We start from the raw sequence: 15299 nt of genomic DNA on the forward strand, positions 1-15299 counted from the left end.
AGTTTTCGCCTGCGTTCACATGTCAGAAACCATAAGTGTGTTGGTGAGAGCAGCAGCAGGTGAAGCTGCAGAGCTGCTGGTTGAGCTGAACTGTTCAGCAGGAACAGAACAATAAACTAGAGACACATCATGATAGTCCATCATTCAGGAGGAAACCCAAACCCTTCTAGTCAGTGTTGTGGTTCGGGATGCAGCCAGATCTGAATACTGCTCACACACATCTTGTGTTAATGTTGGCTAATGTGAGAGAGAGAATTACTGTTGCTGCTCTTTGGCTCAAATTCAGGTTCAACTTTCCCATGTGAGTTTTATTTCTCTCAGTTGCAGCTCATTTAGTATCAGGCTGGACAATGATTCAATATTATTTATTCTTTAGGTAGAATCATATTGTGATACATGTTGATCACATTATTGTGATGCACAATTTTGTCATCTAAATGAATGATCAAAAGCAAATGCTAATTGAAATCTTTCACAAAATGAGATCTGGGAAAAGGTCGGGAATTTTATTTGAAAATTACAGTTTTACTCTTGACATCACCGTGCATTTCAATCAAATGAACATCAATTGGATTATTGGTATGTGTTGCTATCAGAAAAACACCATGAGGCATCGATGCCTGATGAAGCACCTTCACCAAAACATTGCCTCCTTATCAATACATTTTTTCATGTGTAAGTGCAGACAGTGTGTGGGTGATTTTTCTGTATTGTTGTGATCTGTTGATTGTCGAAGAATTAAAGAAGTCAATAAGGCTCCAGTCTTCAGTCTGTCATTTATTCATCTGCATGGGAAGAGAGACACATTCAGAAAGGGTGAATAATGCTCTTCTGAGAAGAAGGAAGAGAACAAAGTTTTTATTGGGAGTGACAAACAAGTACAGACAGTAAGACTGTGTGGCTCAGTGGGTGAAGTGGCTTCATGAAGTTCTTGTGGGTTCAAGAAACTGTTATAAATCATGTACGCTGCTGGCCAACAATTCCTTTTTGGTTGCTCCCAGAGCCTGAGGTAGATCTGACCTTCCAGAGAAAGGTGTCGATGCCTCAGACCTTGATGTTGAGGGTTAAATCAGTCAGGAATGGGAGTCTCAACTGAAGATATACACAGATGGATCTATGAATCCAGACAGGATTTGGAAGGTATGTGTCACAGCTTGAGATCCAGCAAGGCAAGAGAATCACAGATGAGGCATCAGTTTTTTTTGTACTGAATTGCTTTAATTTGGTGCTGCCTTGAAGAGCGGGTCATCAAAAGCTCGTCCTGATCTTGTGAATGGGATCTTGGAGTGTTTCTGGCAGAGCACAATACCTGAGTAAAATTACAAAGGGATAGAAAAAACATGGCAGGAGGAGATGAAAAATTAAGAAAGAGAAAGGGAAAGGAACAAGACTGAGGCTGGGAGGACTGAACAAATATGTACAGATTGTAGGAAAAGAAGCACAGTGGAGACATTTTGGGAGTCTCTTCCTATTATTTTTAACCAGCGGATTATTTGAATTGACCTGTAGAGGGCGGTAATACGCCTTGAAGCGTCTGAACTGCCACAACTCGAGAAGAAGAAGCTTTGTGATGTTGTGAAAAGATGGCGGACGGTGTGCGCGTGTAAACTTTCGTGAAGCGGAGGATTACTTTCCGTTGTTTTCCTTTCTAAAGTCTAGTTTCCATGTTTAATGAAGCAGCAGAAGACTGTGTGTGTATGGATAACTCTATCTGAACGGAGCTCGCGCCCTTCGCTCTTCTTTCTTAAGGTTTTACCTCAGACTCTTCTCCCGGTAGCCTACAAAGCTTTTTAAGTTAGCATAGCTAGCTAGCTGCTAACAGACAGACAGGGACGGAGCTTAGCAACACAACGCTAGCTAGCTAAAGAGACTGTTTGATATCGAGCAGGTTGTGTTTTGACTCAGTTGTCATTATACAATAACGAGTAGTACTAATAATACGGCAGAAACACCCGCAAAGTGAATTCCATGTTATGCTAAAGTAGCTAACAACAACACGCTAACGGCAACAAGCCGTGAGAAGAAGCAGCAGCAGCTCTCTCTGGTGGACTCAGATTAATGGTTTAGCTTTGAAGCTGTTGGAGCTTTGAAGGACAAAGTTTGTCTGTAAAAAGTTCAGGAGGAAAAGTTCCTGTTCCTGTGTGAAAATGTCTAAAGTCCAGAAGCTGAGAGCGTCGGTGAAGCAGCGACTAACTGCGGCTGTTGAAGAGATATTTGGGCTGTTTGAAAGAACGATAGCAGAGTACGAGGAGGAAGTTTCTCGTTCAAAAGAGCAGAACGACCGACAACGAAAGCTACTGGACGCTGTTTTACATCCTGAAGTGCGGCTACACAGAGCAGGTTGGTGACATTTATGTCAAGTCTCAAGTCTAAATGTAGAACAGCAAGTCAAGTCAGAACAAATCAAGAGTCCAGTATCAATTTAATATCTTAAAGAAAACGAAATATCTAGGACTTTTCAATGCAATATGATTTTAATAGGAAACTTGGTAAGTGCATAATGAGTTTGATTTATGATTTTTATAATCAGTTTCAACTTCAGTAAATTCAATCATTCCATACAAATTCAGAAAACAGAATTTAAATTCAGTCGTCTGCTGGAACAAATCTCACCACTTTCAATCGAAGTCATTTACACAAACACAAGGGCCCGGATCACTAACATGTCGTAATTCCAGGCGCAGCACAAAAGCAATTGCGGGTGACTATTAATCTGTCGATTATTTTCTCGATTAATCGATTAGTTGTTTGATCTATAAAATGTCAGAAAATGGTGAAAAATGTGGATCAGTGTTTCCCAAAGCCCAAGATGACGTCCTCAAATGTCTTGTTTTGTCCACAACCCAAAGATATTCAGTTTACTGTCATAGAGGAGGAAAGAAACCAGAAAATATTCACATTTAAGAAGCTGGAATCAGAGAATTTTGACTTATTTTTCTTAAAAAATGACTCAAACGGATTAATCGATTATCAGAATAGTTGGTGATTAATTTAATAGTTGACAACTAATCGATTAATCGTTGCAGCTCTAGGCACCACGAGCGCACTTTAGCAGAGATAAACAGTGCTGGTATGATATGAGGAGATGAACCAAAATTTGCTGACCACAAATAAAGCCAAAGAGCAGCCTGAACTCCCCTGGAGGAGCAGCAGGAGCCTGACTGAGACTCAGGGGCCAGAGGGAGGGATGGAGACCTGGTGAAGGTGTGGAGCCACACACACACACCTCTCCACAGAGAGGTTATCACACACATGTTTTAGCTGCATTGTTTACATCAAGGCTATGTCGCTCAGATATTGGCTCATAAGTGTCAGCAAATCCAGAGAAGAGCGTGCGTTTTCCTTTTTGTATATTTAGGTAATAGTTTGCATATTTTTTTTGATCAGGGTCTTTTTATTGTAATTTTTCACATTATATCATAGATCCAAAAAGGTCCAACAGAAAAAGAAAAGGAAACTTAACCGAAGCCCCCACCCACCACCCCCCAAATACCAGACAAACACATATAAACACTATACATAGCCAGTCATCCACAGAAGGAAAATAAATAACACAAATAGAATGAAATGACAGAAAAATTGGTTACATTATCATGCTGTCAGCCTCCATATCCTCAACAAAGGTTAAGAAAGGCTGCCAAATAGTATGGAATGTCCCAGTAGACCCACTGACAGTATATCTAATCTTCTCCAATTTAAGATGGTACATGACTTCCCTGATCCAATGATTATGTAACGTTGTCACAGGTTAGTTTCCCCCCTCCAACGAATGCAAACGCCCGGAACTGATTTTGCAACAGGCACGTTTTATTCACACCACAACTTAAAATGCGTCCGCAACGTCTTTTATGGCGAGTCAGTTTACAGCTCAACACATACTCCGAAAACAGTGACATAGGTTTCAACAGACACTCCGCTCCAACTCCCCCTTGAAACATCAAGAAAAACAACATATTCAATAATCCAGCGAATACAATAATCCAGCAAATACATCCGAACATACAATATATACACACCCATAACATCCACAATCCCAAACACATACCGGTCTCGAAGCTTTTGCTCCTAAAGCTTGCAACCCAGATGAGCCTCACAGAGTCCCCGCACCTTCACAGTATAAACACAGGTACAACGCAATCAGCCTTTTACGCACTTCACCGCACAGCCCTCTAGCAGACCACATAACATAGTGTAAACATACCATTTAATGTAGCCTCAGCTCCTCGGTGCCCCAGGGAAAAATATCGCCTCACGCCGCAAGGCAGTCGGCGTCCAGCCAGCACACTTTCCCAACTAAACTTGGCACTTCCTTATCACGTCAACAGCAGCGTGCCCGGCTACCGTAATACTGTTATTCTGCGCGCAGCCACACTCGCAGCTGCCACGCCTTACATTCACCCCCCCAACATAGATCATCGTCCCGAGGATAAAGACACAGAGCTAAGTACCTGCCAGGTCCAATTACCCTACATCACTGAACCCTCGTCTAGATTATCAATCAAGGTGGACAGAATATCTTTTAAGGTGCCTAACCACAGACTGTTAATGTGAGCCACTACCCGAGCTCCAGCCCTTCCTCCTCGCCTTGGGACCGCAGATCGTGGCAGATGAAAAGGATTGGAGTGCACGCCTGCCGTGCTTCTGGTAGACCGCCGCAGCATCACCGGAGAAGAGTCCCGTTCGTCTTCCGACAGCTCCGTTTCAGACCCCTGCTGTAAATCAACCGCTACATCCTCCACGTCACTCTGCTCATGCTCCACAGGCCCTGCCTGCAGATCTGCCTCCTCCAAATCACTGGCTTGCCCGAGCACTCGGTCAGGATTCTGCCCTTCCGTGCCCTCTTCTGAAGAAAACTTTGTTAGCAGCACCGCAGTTTCCTCTTCAGACCCCTCGTCAGCCGAGGCCCCGCTCTGCCCTAAGCCGGATTCCCCACCCATCCCGGGAGTCTGGTCCGCAGCCCGATCAGTACCACAGGGCCTGAGTTCAAGCCGGTGTACACTACTGGGAGCCTGGGAACCATCCACCGGAGCAACGGTGTAAACCGCCCCTTTGGGATTCGGCCGAGACAACACCTGATATGGCACTGGCAGCCACAGGTCTTGGATCTTGTGCCGACCCTTGAACGTGCGATTCCGCCGGTAGACCAACTGTCCCTCGTGCAGAGCACTTTGCCGTGAAGGGGGCCCGTTGCGTCGTCTCCGGGCCTCTGCATGCAGTGCCATTTGCCTCTGTGCATGACTGTGAGCTGCCTTTAACTGCCGCTGGTGTACGTAGATCCAATCGTCAGCAGTCCCATCATATTCCTCCTCCCCTACTCCCAACAGAATGTCCACTGGCAGATTAGGGGACCTGCCAAACATCAAGAAATATGGTGTGTAGCCAGTGCTGGAATGTTCTGATGTATTATATGCAAAGACCACCTCCGGCAAATGCTCCACCCACCTCCTCTTCTTCTCCGGAGGAAGTGTCCTCAGCAGGTCATGGAGAGTGCGATTAAACCGTTCGCACTGCCCATTTCCCTGCGGATGATAAGGGGTAGTACGGCTTCGGTTCATTCCATAAACCTTGCACAGATTCTGTATTATCTCTGCTTCAAAACATCTTCCTTGATCCGAATGAATTCTTTGAGGAACCCCATACTTATGAATCCATTCCTTCACCAAGGCCCTTGCTACTGTCACAGCCTTCTGATCTCGGGTTGGAACTGCCACCGTGAACTTGGAGAATACATCTGTGAACAGCAGCACATTTTCACGGCCATCGCTTGAAGGCTCCAACACTGTAAAATCCATAGCCAGCACTTCCAGCGGTCGAGACGCCAAGAGACTCCCCCATTCTGTAACCACCTTTGGCAGTGGGGCCTTGGCCACAATGCACCGCTTGCACTTCCGGCAGTATTCCTCAATCTCTGCGTGCATCCCCGGCCAGTAGCACCTTGCTCGCACCAGCTGAAATGTCCTCTCTACTCCCTGGTGCCCATGACCATCATGCATGTGCCCCAGGACTTCCGCACGCAAACTGCGGGGTAGCAGCAGCTGCTTCAGGCGCCCCCGTCTGGAATCCAGGAGCTCCCGGTACAGCACCCCCGCCTCCTCAGTGATGTTATCCCATTGCCTCAGGAGTTCCACCGTTTCCCTGTCCTCCTGCGCACGTTCTGCCCGGGTGGGTTTCCATCCCCTCCCCCAATACTTATGGAATGCCGTGATCACCGCATCAGCTTGCTGCTGCGAACCCAAGAAGTCACTAGAATACTTAGGGAAGCTTGACGATACCCCCATGGTATTCACCGAAGCGGTGCGGTTGCCCCCTACCCCAGCTGACAGAGTAGTTTTCACTTGCTCGGCCGTTTGCCAAACCCCCGGGCCCTCAGCCTGTACATACTGCCTTGACAATCCATCAGCATTGGCATTCTGCCTCCCCGGCCGGTATCGCAACTCGAAGTCAAACTGGGCCAGCTCTGACACCCATCTCTGCTCCACCGCTCCCAACTTTGCTGTTGCTAGGTGACTCAGGGGATTATTGTCTGTGAACACTGTGAATTTCCGCCCCAGCAGATAGTCGCGGAATTTATCTGTGACCGCCCACTTCAGAGCCAGCAGCTCCAACTTCATGGCGCTGTAGTTGTCCATATTCCTCTCGGAGCGCCGCAGCCCTCGGCTTGCATAGGCCACTGGCCTCCGGCCCCCCTCCCCGTCCTGTGACAGCACCGCCCCCAGCCCCTGATGGCTAGCATCAATCTCCAAATAAAAAGCTTTGGTGAAATCTGCATAAACCAACACAGGAGCCGAGGTGAGCCGCCTCTTCAGCATCTGAAAAGCACTGTCACATTCCGGGCTCCACAACTGATTAAAGGGGACCCCACCGGACCTTGAACCACGCCCCTTGTGGGAGCTCATGGCCGAGAGGGCATGAAGCGGTGCTGCGATACGTGAGAAGTTTTCCACGAATCTCCTGTAATAACCCGCAAAACCCAGGAAAGACTGGAGCTCTGCACAGTTTCCAGGACGCCTCCACTCAGCCACTGCACGTATTTTCTCAGGGTCAGTAGCCACCCCCTCGGCAGAGATGACATGGCCCAGGTAGGACACTTCACTTTGGAATAGGGAACACTTGCTCCACTTCACCTTCAAGCCATGCTCGCGAAACCGTGACAACACCATACGCAGGCGAGCGAGGTGCTGGTTGAAGGACGTGGAGAACACCACCACGTCATCCAGGTACAGGAGCAGAGACTGAAAATGCTCATCCCCAAAGATGCGTTCCATGAGGCGCTGAAAGGTCCCTGGCGCATTGCACAGGCCGAAAGGCATGCGGTTAAACTCGAACAGGCCGAACGGTGTGCAGAATGCCGTCTTCTGGCGGTCACCCTCCGCTACCACAACCTGGTTGTAACCGCTGGCCAGGTCGAGCGTTGAAAACCATTGAGCACCCCCCAGCGCATCCAGTGACTCCTCAATTCGGGGCAGGGGGTACGCGTCTTTCCGGGTCTTCGCGTTGAGTTGACGATAATCCACACACATCCTCAGGGTCCCGTCCTTCTTCCGCACGATCACCAGAGGCGAGGAGTACGGGCTGCAACTCTCCCTAATAACCCCCTGCTGCAACAGCTGCATTATATGTGCTTTAACCTCCTCATACTGACTTGGGGGAAGCCTCCGGTAACGCTGCTTAACGGGGGTGTTCTCTAGCAGGGGAATCTCATGCTGTATAATCTCGGTGCAGCCCAATTCGCTATTACTCCTGGCAAATACATCTGCATTTTCATCCAGCAAATCTCTTACCTGTGCTAACTGCTGCTCATCCAAATGGGGACAGTTAAAGTCAAATGGAAACTTGGGCACCCCTACTGATGGCTGCGCCACTGTAGCCTCCTGTATGTTTACAGAAACCTCCACTTCCTGCGGCCCTACCTCCTGGAATGCTACCGAGTTAACACCCCCAGCCACCACATCCGCTACACTTATGCGTGCCAGGCGAGTGTGTGGATTTAAGCACACATCTGTATGGCCCACGTTAACAACAGGGACCATTAGCTCTCCTCCCTGCATCCACATATAAGACGTGGACACCAACAGATTACCCGGTAGCAACCCCTCCTCCACTCCTAGTGCCTCCACTACCACTGCCTGACCTGTGGAGTTGTTACTCTGAAACCCTGAAGCTGAAACAAGGCACATAGACCCGGCAGGTACGACAACAGGTGCAGAGGCCAGCACTTTAGCAAACCCCTCAGTAGTGGCTGAGGAAGGGGGCTCACATGAAAGACCAGGTGGACATGATGAACAATCTTTGCATTTCTTTATTATATTCATCCCAATTATACCCGGTACCATTTTCCTTTTTTCCCGTGTTACCTCGTCAGAGGGGTCTTTCACAATCAACAGCCCACACTGGGGATACCCCACCCCTGCAATTTCCACATCAAGTCGCAAATACCCCACGTATGGCAAAGGTGTCCCATTAGCCCCTTTCAAACTGAGCCACCCACATGCCTTCAAAGCAGCATCACCCATGTTTGAGAAATGTTGTCGAAAAAAACTTTCAGTAAGAACTGACACATTAGACCCAGTATCCCACAGACAGGCCAACGGGACCCCCCCCACCACAGCTTGTATTACTGGAACAGGACCCACCAGTGCTTCAGCTATCTCCTCCTGATCACTAGCTATCTCCACTGAGCCTCCTTGCCTCCCATCCGTAGTTTGGCTCCCCACTACAGAGGGGGAAAGTTTCCCTGCTGCCCCTGTGCAATCTCCCCTACAGCTGCCCTAGCACCACCAGCCCCTCCGGTGCCAGCACTACCTGCTCGCCCCGGCATCCCCCTGCACATCCTTGCTAAGTGCCCTACGCCTTGGCATCTGAAACAGATAGGCCTACCTGCTGAGTCGTATCTGGGCTCCTGCCTCATGGCACGGGGCCGCCCCCCCATCTGAACCTGGAGCTGTGCTACCTCGTTAGCTAGAGCCTCCATTTTGTCGTTCTGCCTTTTCATAGCCTCCCTCAACTCCAGTAAAATGGGGTCCGGCTGTGCTGAAGCATTCACAGCAGAACACTCCGCTGCCGCTTCACAGGCATATGCAGTTCTCCCCCTCACATCGTCATCAGCCAACAATATAGCCTCCCCACATAATTTCTTTAAGCTAAGATCAGGATCCTGCCTCAACACCTTCACAGTATAAACACAGGTACAACGCAATCAGCCTTTTACGCACTTCACCGCACAGCCCTCTAGCAGACCACATAACATAGTGTAAACATACCATTTAATGTAGCCTCAGCTCCTCGGTGCCCCAGGGAAAAATATCGCCTCACGCCGCAAGGCAGTCGGCGTCCAGCCAGCACACTTTCCCAACTAAACTTGGCACTTCCTTATCACGGCAACAGCAGCGTGCCCGGCTACCGTAATACTGTTATTCTGCGCGCAGCCACACTCGCAGCTGCCGCGCCTTACAATTATATGTCGGTGGAATAGGGTCTTTCCATTTAAACAATATCAGTCTCCTGGCCAGGAGAGAGCAGAAGGCCAACATGCTAATCTCCCACCTACTAAGAGGGGTGTCCACCGGGGGCACACACACCAAACAATGCAATAAATGGAGACGGCTCTACTGCTTTTTCAAATATCCTAGAGAAAGTCTCAAAGATGGCTTGCCAGAATGTGCAAAGCTTTGGACATGTCCAGAACATGTGCCTGCATCGATCACATGTGGGATCCATGTCTAATAGTTTGCATATTGAGTGCACATTCTGCTACTTTGCCAGTGACGCGTAAATGGTGTATTTTTAAATCAGCATACCCGTTTAAACCTGATTGGAATTATAATAGGGATGCGATCTAATGTCTACATGTTATGATGTGTGGATGACTGTGTCACCTTGATCTTAGAGCCGGTTCCAGAGCCAGACTCGTTGGAGCCAATCTGTGCAAAAAATGATAAGACGCTTTTCCTACGTCTGAAATTCTGTGCGCAATCAACACGGCCTCCGCCTCTTGATAAATCACGTCCTCTGACAATTTCCATAAAATCCTCCCTTAATTTTGCGCTTAATTGGAACAGCCACAAATGCTTATGCAATTATATCAAACCGCAAAAAAAGGCGAACCCAGATCAACCCATGATTTCAGGCGCAAAATGTGCTGTGCAGAGAACAAGGTTTCTTTGGACTCAAGTCTGACTCGAGCCAAGATCTTTTGTCTAGACTTAAGAAATCTTTTCAAGTCATCAAAGCAGAAGTCAAGTCAAGTCTCGTCTTCTCTTCATGCATCAAGTCTCAAGCAATTAAAACTGTGACTCGAGTCCAAGTCATGTGACTCAAGTCCCCACCTCTGCTACAACCCAATGTGAACATGGGTTCTAGTCCATTGTATCAGTATGTTTGAACATAACATTACTGCCTTAACCCAACACAACCTAATATTATTGCACCAACTCTATTTTGTCGGTATCACAGACGCTGCTCTTGAATGGTTTGTATCAAATCTCTCTGACAGAAAAGTCTCTGTAGCTCTGGGCAGTTCTGTCTCTAAATCTGCACTTGTTACTTGTGGTGTACCACAGGGTTCCATTTCGGGCCCCATCTTGTTTTCAATGTACATGCTCTCTCTTGGCCATATAATTAGAAGACATCATGTCTCTTTCCATTGTTATGCTGGTGATACTCCATTGCATCTCCCTGTAAAGCCCAGTGCTGCTGGCTGCTTGGAATCCCTAAAGCATTGCCTGGCAGATATTAAATCTTGGATGTCACACAATATTCTCCAACTAAATGATAACGAGTCGGAAGTGGTGATGTTTGGCCCACATTTACATTACAATTACATTCAAATCATTTGTAAATCTCTTGGCCCTCTTTCCACCAAGGTAAATCTTGGAGTTATCTTCGACTCAGACTTGAATTTTGAAGAACAAATTAAAAATGTTGTGCAATCACGCATTTGTCAGTTAAGGAATGTTTCTCAAATGAAATCTTTCCTGTCATATGCTGATTTAGAGAAAGTGATTCATGCACTCATTTCCTCATGTATGGACTGTTGTAATTCACTGTATTCTGGCCTGGCTCGTCTACAGCCTGTACAGAACTGTCTATTTTTTATCTATTTTATGTCATTGTTTTAATCTTTTTATGTTCACCACTAACTTAAAGTATATAAATAAAAGTATTATTAGGGGTCCAAGCACGTAGTGCTGGGAACCGTAGTTGTGAAGCCTCTGGTGCTGTGCTAGCCTATTTTAGCTTAGCCTGGCTCGTAGCCGGTAACAAGCTTTTTACTAAGAGTCCGGACCAACTCTGCAGTGGAGAACTGGAACTTCATTTCGGTACAGCAGTGAACATAATGCACGGCCTCTCGGTGACGTTCTAAGCTCTTTTCCCGCTAACTATGCTAACTTTACTTAGCATCCTGCAGCTCATCTGGCTGCAGCTAAAAACAGTCTCACTTCCTGCTACGTCACCCTGCAGGTTACCCACAAGGCCACCTTCTTAAAGGGGCAAGGCTTGATAGAGTTATTCAAGTCATTTGGTGAAAATTCCTGTATTTTTTCATATCGCAATATATATCGCAGAAAAAAATATATTGCAATGTCAGTTTTTTCCAATATCGTGCAGCCCTATTATGAAGTAATGGTAACAAGCTTCGGTTAACCTACTCACAGTTTTCCTTAATGTGTGTATGGGTGTATTTCAGTCTTCCCTCCAGACGTCCAGCAGCTGCTGGTCAGTGAAGAAGAGGTTCCCCCTGAGCAGCAGGACTGGAGCCCCAGTCTGGACCAGGAGGACCCAGAGCCCCCACACATTAAAGAGGAACAGGAGGAACTCTGGATCAGTCAGGAGGGAGAGTGGCTTCAAGGGCCGGAGGAGGCCGATATCACCGAGTTCCCGTTCACTCCTGTCCCTGTGAAGAGTGAAGATGATGAAGAGAAACCTCAGTCCTCACAGCTTCATCAAAGCCAAACTGAGGAGAACAGAGAGGCAGAGCCTCTAGCCAGCAGCTCAACTGAACAGATGAAAACAGAAGCTGATGGAGAGGACTGTGGAGTATCAGAACCAGCCAGGAACTTAGATCCAGCTAGTCATTTACAACCAACTAGTGATGGCAAGACTTCAGACTCTTCTGAACCTGAGACTGAAGACAGTGATGAGGATTGGAAGGAGACTAGAGAACCTCAGTCAGGTTTAGATTTACTGAAAAACAATGAAGTCCTTGTAAGTCATAACAGATTGTATACTGGTGAGAAACTCTTTAGTTGCTCAGATTGTGGTAAAAGTTTTGGTTATGAATCGCACTTGAAGAGACACATGACAATCCATACAAGAGAGAAACCATTTCGTTGCTCAGTCTGTGCTGAAAGTTTTGGTTATGAATCGCACTTGAAGACACACATACGAGTCCACACAGGAGTGAAACCATTTCGTTGCTCAGTCTGTGCTAAAAGTTTTGGTCATAAATCACACTTGAAGAGACACATGAGAATCCATACAAGAGAGAAACCATTTCGTTGCTCAGTCTGTGCTGAAAGTTTTGGTTATGAATCACACTTGAAGAGACACATGACAATCCATACAAGAGAGAAACCATTTCGTTGCTCAGTCTGTGCTGAAAGTTTTGGTTATGAATCGCACTTGAAGAGACACATGACAATCCATACAGGAGAGAAACCATTTTGTTGCTCAGTCTGCGGTAAAAGTTTTGGTCGTAAATCACACTTGAAGAGACACATGAGAGTCCACACAGGGGAGAAACCATTTAGTTGTTCATTTTGTGGTAAAATGTTCAGGCAGAATGGAGCGTTAAGTTCACACATGAGAATCCATACAGGGGAAAACCTTTCAGCTGTTCAGTTTGTAAAAAACGATTTGCCCACAGAGGAGTATTTCTTGTACACATGAGAATCCACACAGGAGAGAAACCGTACAGTTGCAGTGTTTGTGGGAGAAGTTTTCGCCAACCGTCACATGTCAGAAACCATAAGTGTGTTGGTGAGAGCAGCAGCAGGTGAAGCTGCAGAGCTGCTGGTTGAGCTGAACTGTTCAGCAGGAACAGAACAATAAACTAGAGACACATCATGATAGTCCATCATTCAGGAGGAAACCCAAACCCTTCTAGTCAGTGTTGTGGTTCGGGATGCAGCCAGATCTGAATACTGCTCACACACATCTTGTGTTGATGTTGGCTAATGTGAGAGAGAGAATTACTGTTGCTGCTCTTTGGCTCAAATTCAGGTTCAACATTCCCATGTGAGTTTTATTTCTCTCAGTTGCAGCTCATTTAGTATCAGGCTGGACAATGATTCAATATTATTTATTCTTTAAGTAGAATCATATTGTGATACATGTTGATCACATTATTGTGATGCACAATTTTGTCATCTAAATGAATGATCAAAAGCAAATGCTAATTGAAATCTTTCACAAAATGAGATCTGGGAAAAGGTCTGGAATTTTACTTGAAAATTACAGTTTTACACTTGACATCACCGTGCATTTCAATTCAATGAACATCAATTGGATTATTGGTATGTATTGCTATCAGAAAAACACCAACCATTTGTCAATGAGCAAATTCTGGACCCTGTTGTGGACCCTTAGTCCAGACCAAATCCAGTGGACCTGTGTTGCTACACAGCTGCCTCTGGTAGATGCTCTTATCTGCCTAATGTTATCTGGGCATAGTGAAACAAACTCTGTCCAAAGGGGAGGAGCAGGATTATGGGTAATTTTTTACATTAAACAGGAGTTTGCAAGGTAGACAAAATTATCAAAGGTTATAATTTGTAATTATATGACAGTGGTGATACCTTGCAGAGTTTTTTTTATCCAATATTTTGAGCCTAAGAATTTTTTTTCAGTCGGTAATGTTAAAAACCACAAACCAAGCCAGAAATCTTGGAGTAGTCATGGACTCAGACCTGAATTTCAACAGTCACATTAAGACAATTACTAGCCTACTATCACCTGAAGAATATATCAAGGATTAAAGGACTTATGTCTCAGCAGGATTTGGAAAAACTTGTCCATGCATTTATCTTCAGTAGACTGGACTACTATAACAGAGTCTTTACAGGTCTCCCTAAAAAATCGATCAGACAGCTGCAGCTGATTCAGAACGCTGCTGCTCCAATCCTCACTAAGACCAGGAAAGTGGATCACATCAGTCCAGGTCTGAGGTCTTTACACTGGCTTCCTGTCTGTCAAAGAATTGATTTCAAAATACTACTGTTGGTTTATAAAGCACTGAATGGTTTAGGGCCAAAATACATGTCTGATCTTCTGCTACGTTATGAACCGTCCAGACCTCTCAGGTGGTCTGGGACCTCTCAGGTGGTCTGGGACCTCTCAGGTGGTCTGGGACAGGTCTGCTTTCTGTGCCCAGAGTCAAAACTAAACATGGAGAAGCAGCGTTCAGTTTTTATGCTCCACATATCTGGAACAAACTCTTCTTGTACTACTTTGTTTCGTAAACCATTAACAACTAGTCTGTCTTGTCTTAGACCAGATTTCAAAGCAGTTTTTTTTTTCTTAAATGGTATTTATTGTGTCTGTAAGAAGTTTGCATAAAGTCTCTGGATTGTCAGTAGACAGAAACTGCATCCAATCAATTTGTTTAAGTTCTTCCTCAAAATCATGCATACTTCTTTTTGGTATCCTACAGGAATGTTGCTGTTTGTCTTTATGGTAAACAAGCAATGTTTTGGTTAGTTTCCTGGAGATGCGGGTCATGTTATGATCTGACAGCCCAGTAAACAGATTGAAACACTTTGTAATTCTCTCAGGCTTGTTACTAAAAATTAAATCAATTTGGGTTTTTGAGGAGGTTGTTTTCCTAGTAGGGCCATCTATGAGTTGGGGTAGATGAGTTCTTTGAGCTTCTTTTTTATTGTTTTGTCAGCCTGATTCAGATTAAACTCACCAAGAACAACACTCTTACCTTGTATCCAGTTCCTTAAGCAGGTTTCAAAAGTGATCTTATTATGTGCTCAATTAACTAATGTACTTTTGGTAATGATGATATGTTATGACCATTTTTATGTAGAAAAGCCTAACCAGGGACAACACATCTGTATCATGTTATTGTGACCTGTTACAATGTTTGTTTTTCATTTTCCCTGACAAATAAACTAATAAAATAAAAAATCATAAAACACCATGCCAGCTGAGGGGAGTCTGTATACACCAATAACATTTATTGACAGGGGACTGATGTTATCGCAGGGCATTTAATTTCAGTTGCACATTTAAAATCAATTTGCTTGCATTGAGTGATTGTTTGCTGGGTTGGACCCTCGGATAGAAGTCGAGGC

At 45.7% G+C, this 15299-nt stretch overlaps 1 pseudogene; it reads left to right on the forward strand.

Moving 5' to 3' along the window:
- Positions 1 to 10133: 10133 nt before the first annotated feature.
- On the forward strand, positions 10134 to 15040 carry LOC139642130 (gastrula zinc finger protein XlCGF57.1-like; annotated as a pseudogene).
- Positions 15041 to 15299: the final 259 nt, after the last annotated feature.

Source organism: Centroberyx affinis, unplaced genomic scaffold (assembly GCF_046629955.1).
Source record: "Centroberyx affinis isolate AG114_WGS23_722 - 3 ecotype Tasmania unplaced genomic scaffold, CSIRO-AGI_Caff_v1 ptg000434l_1, whole genome shotgun sequence".
NCBI lineage: Eukaryota > Metazoa > Chordata > Actinopteri > Beryciformes > Berycidae > Centroberyx > Centroberyx affinis.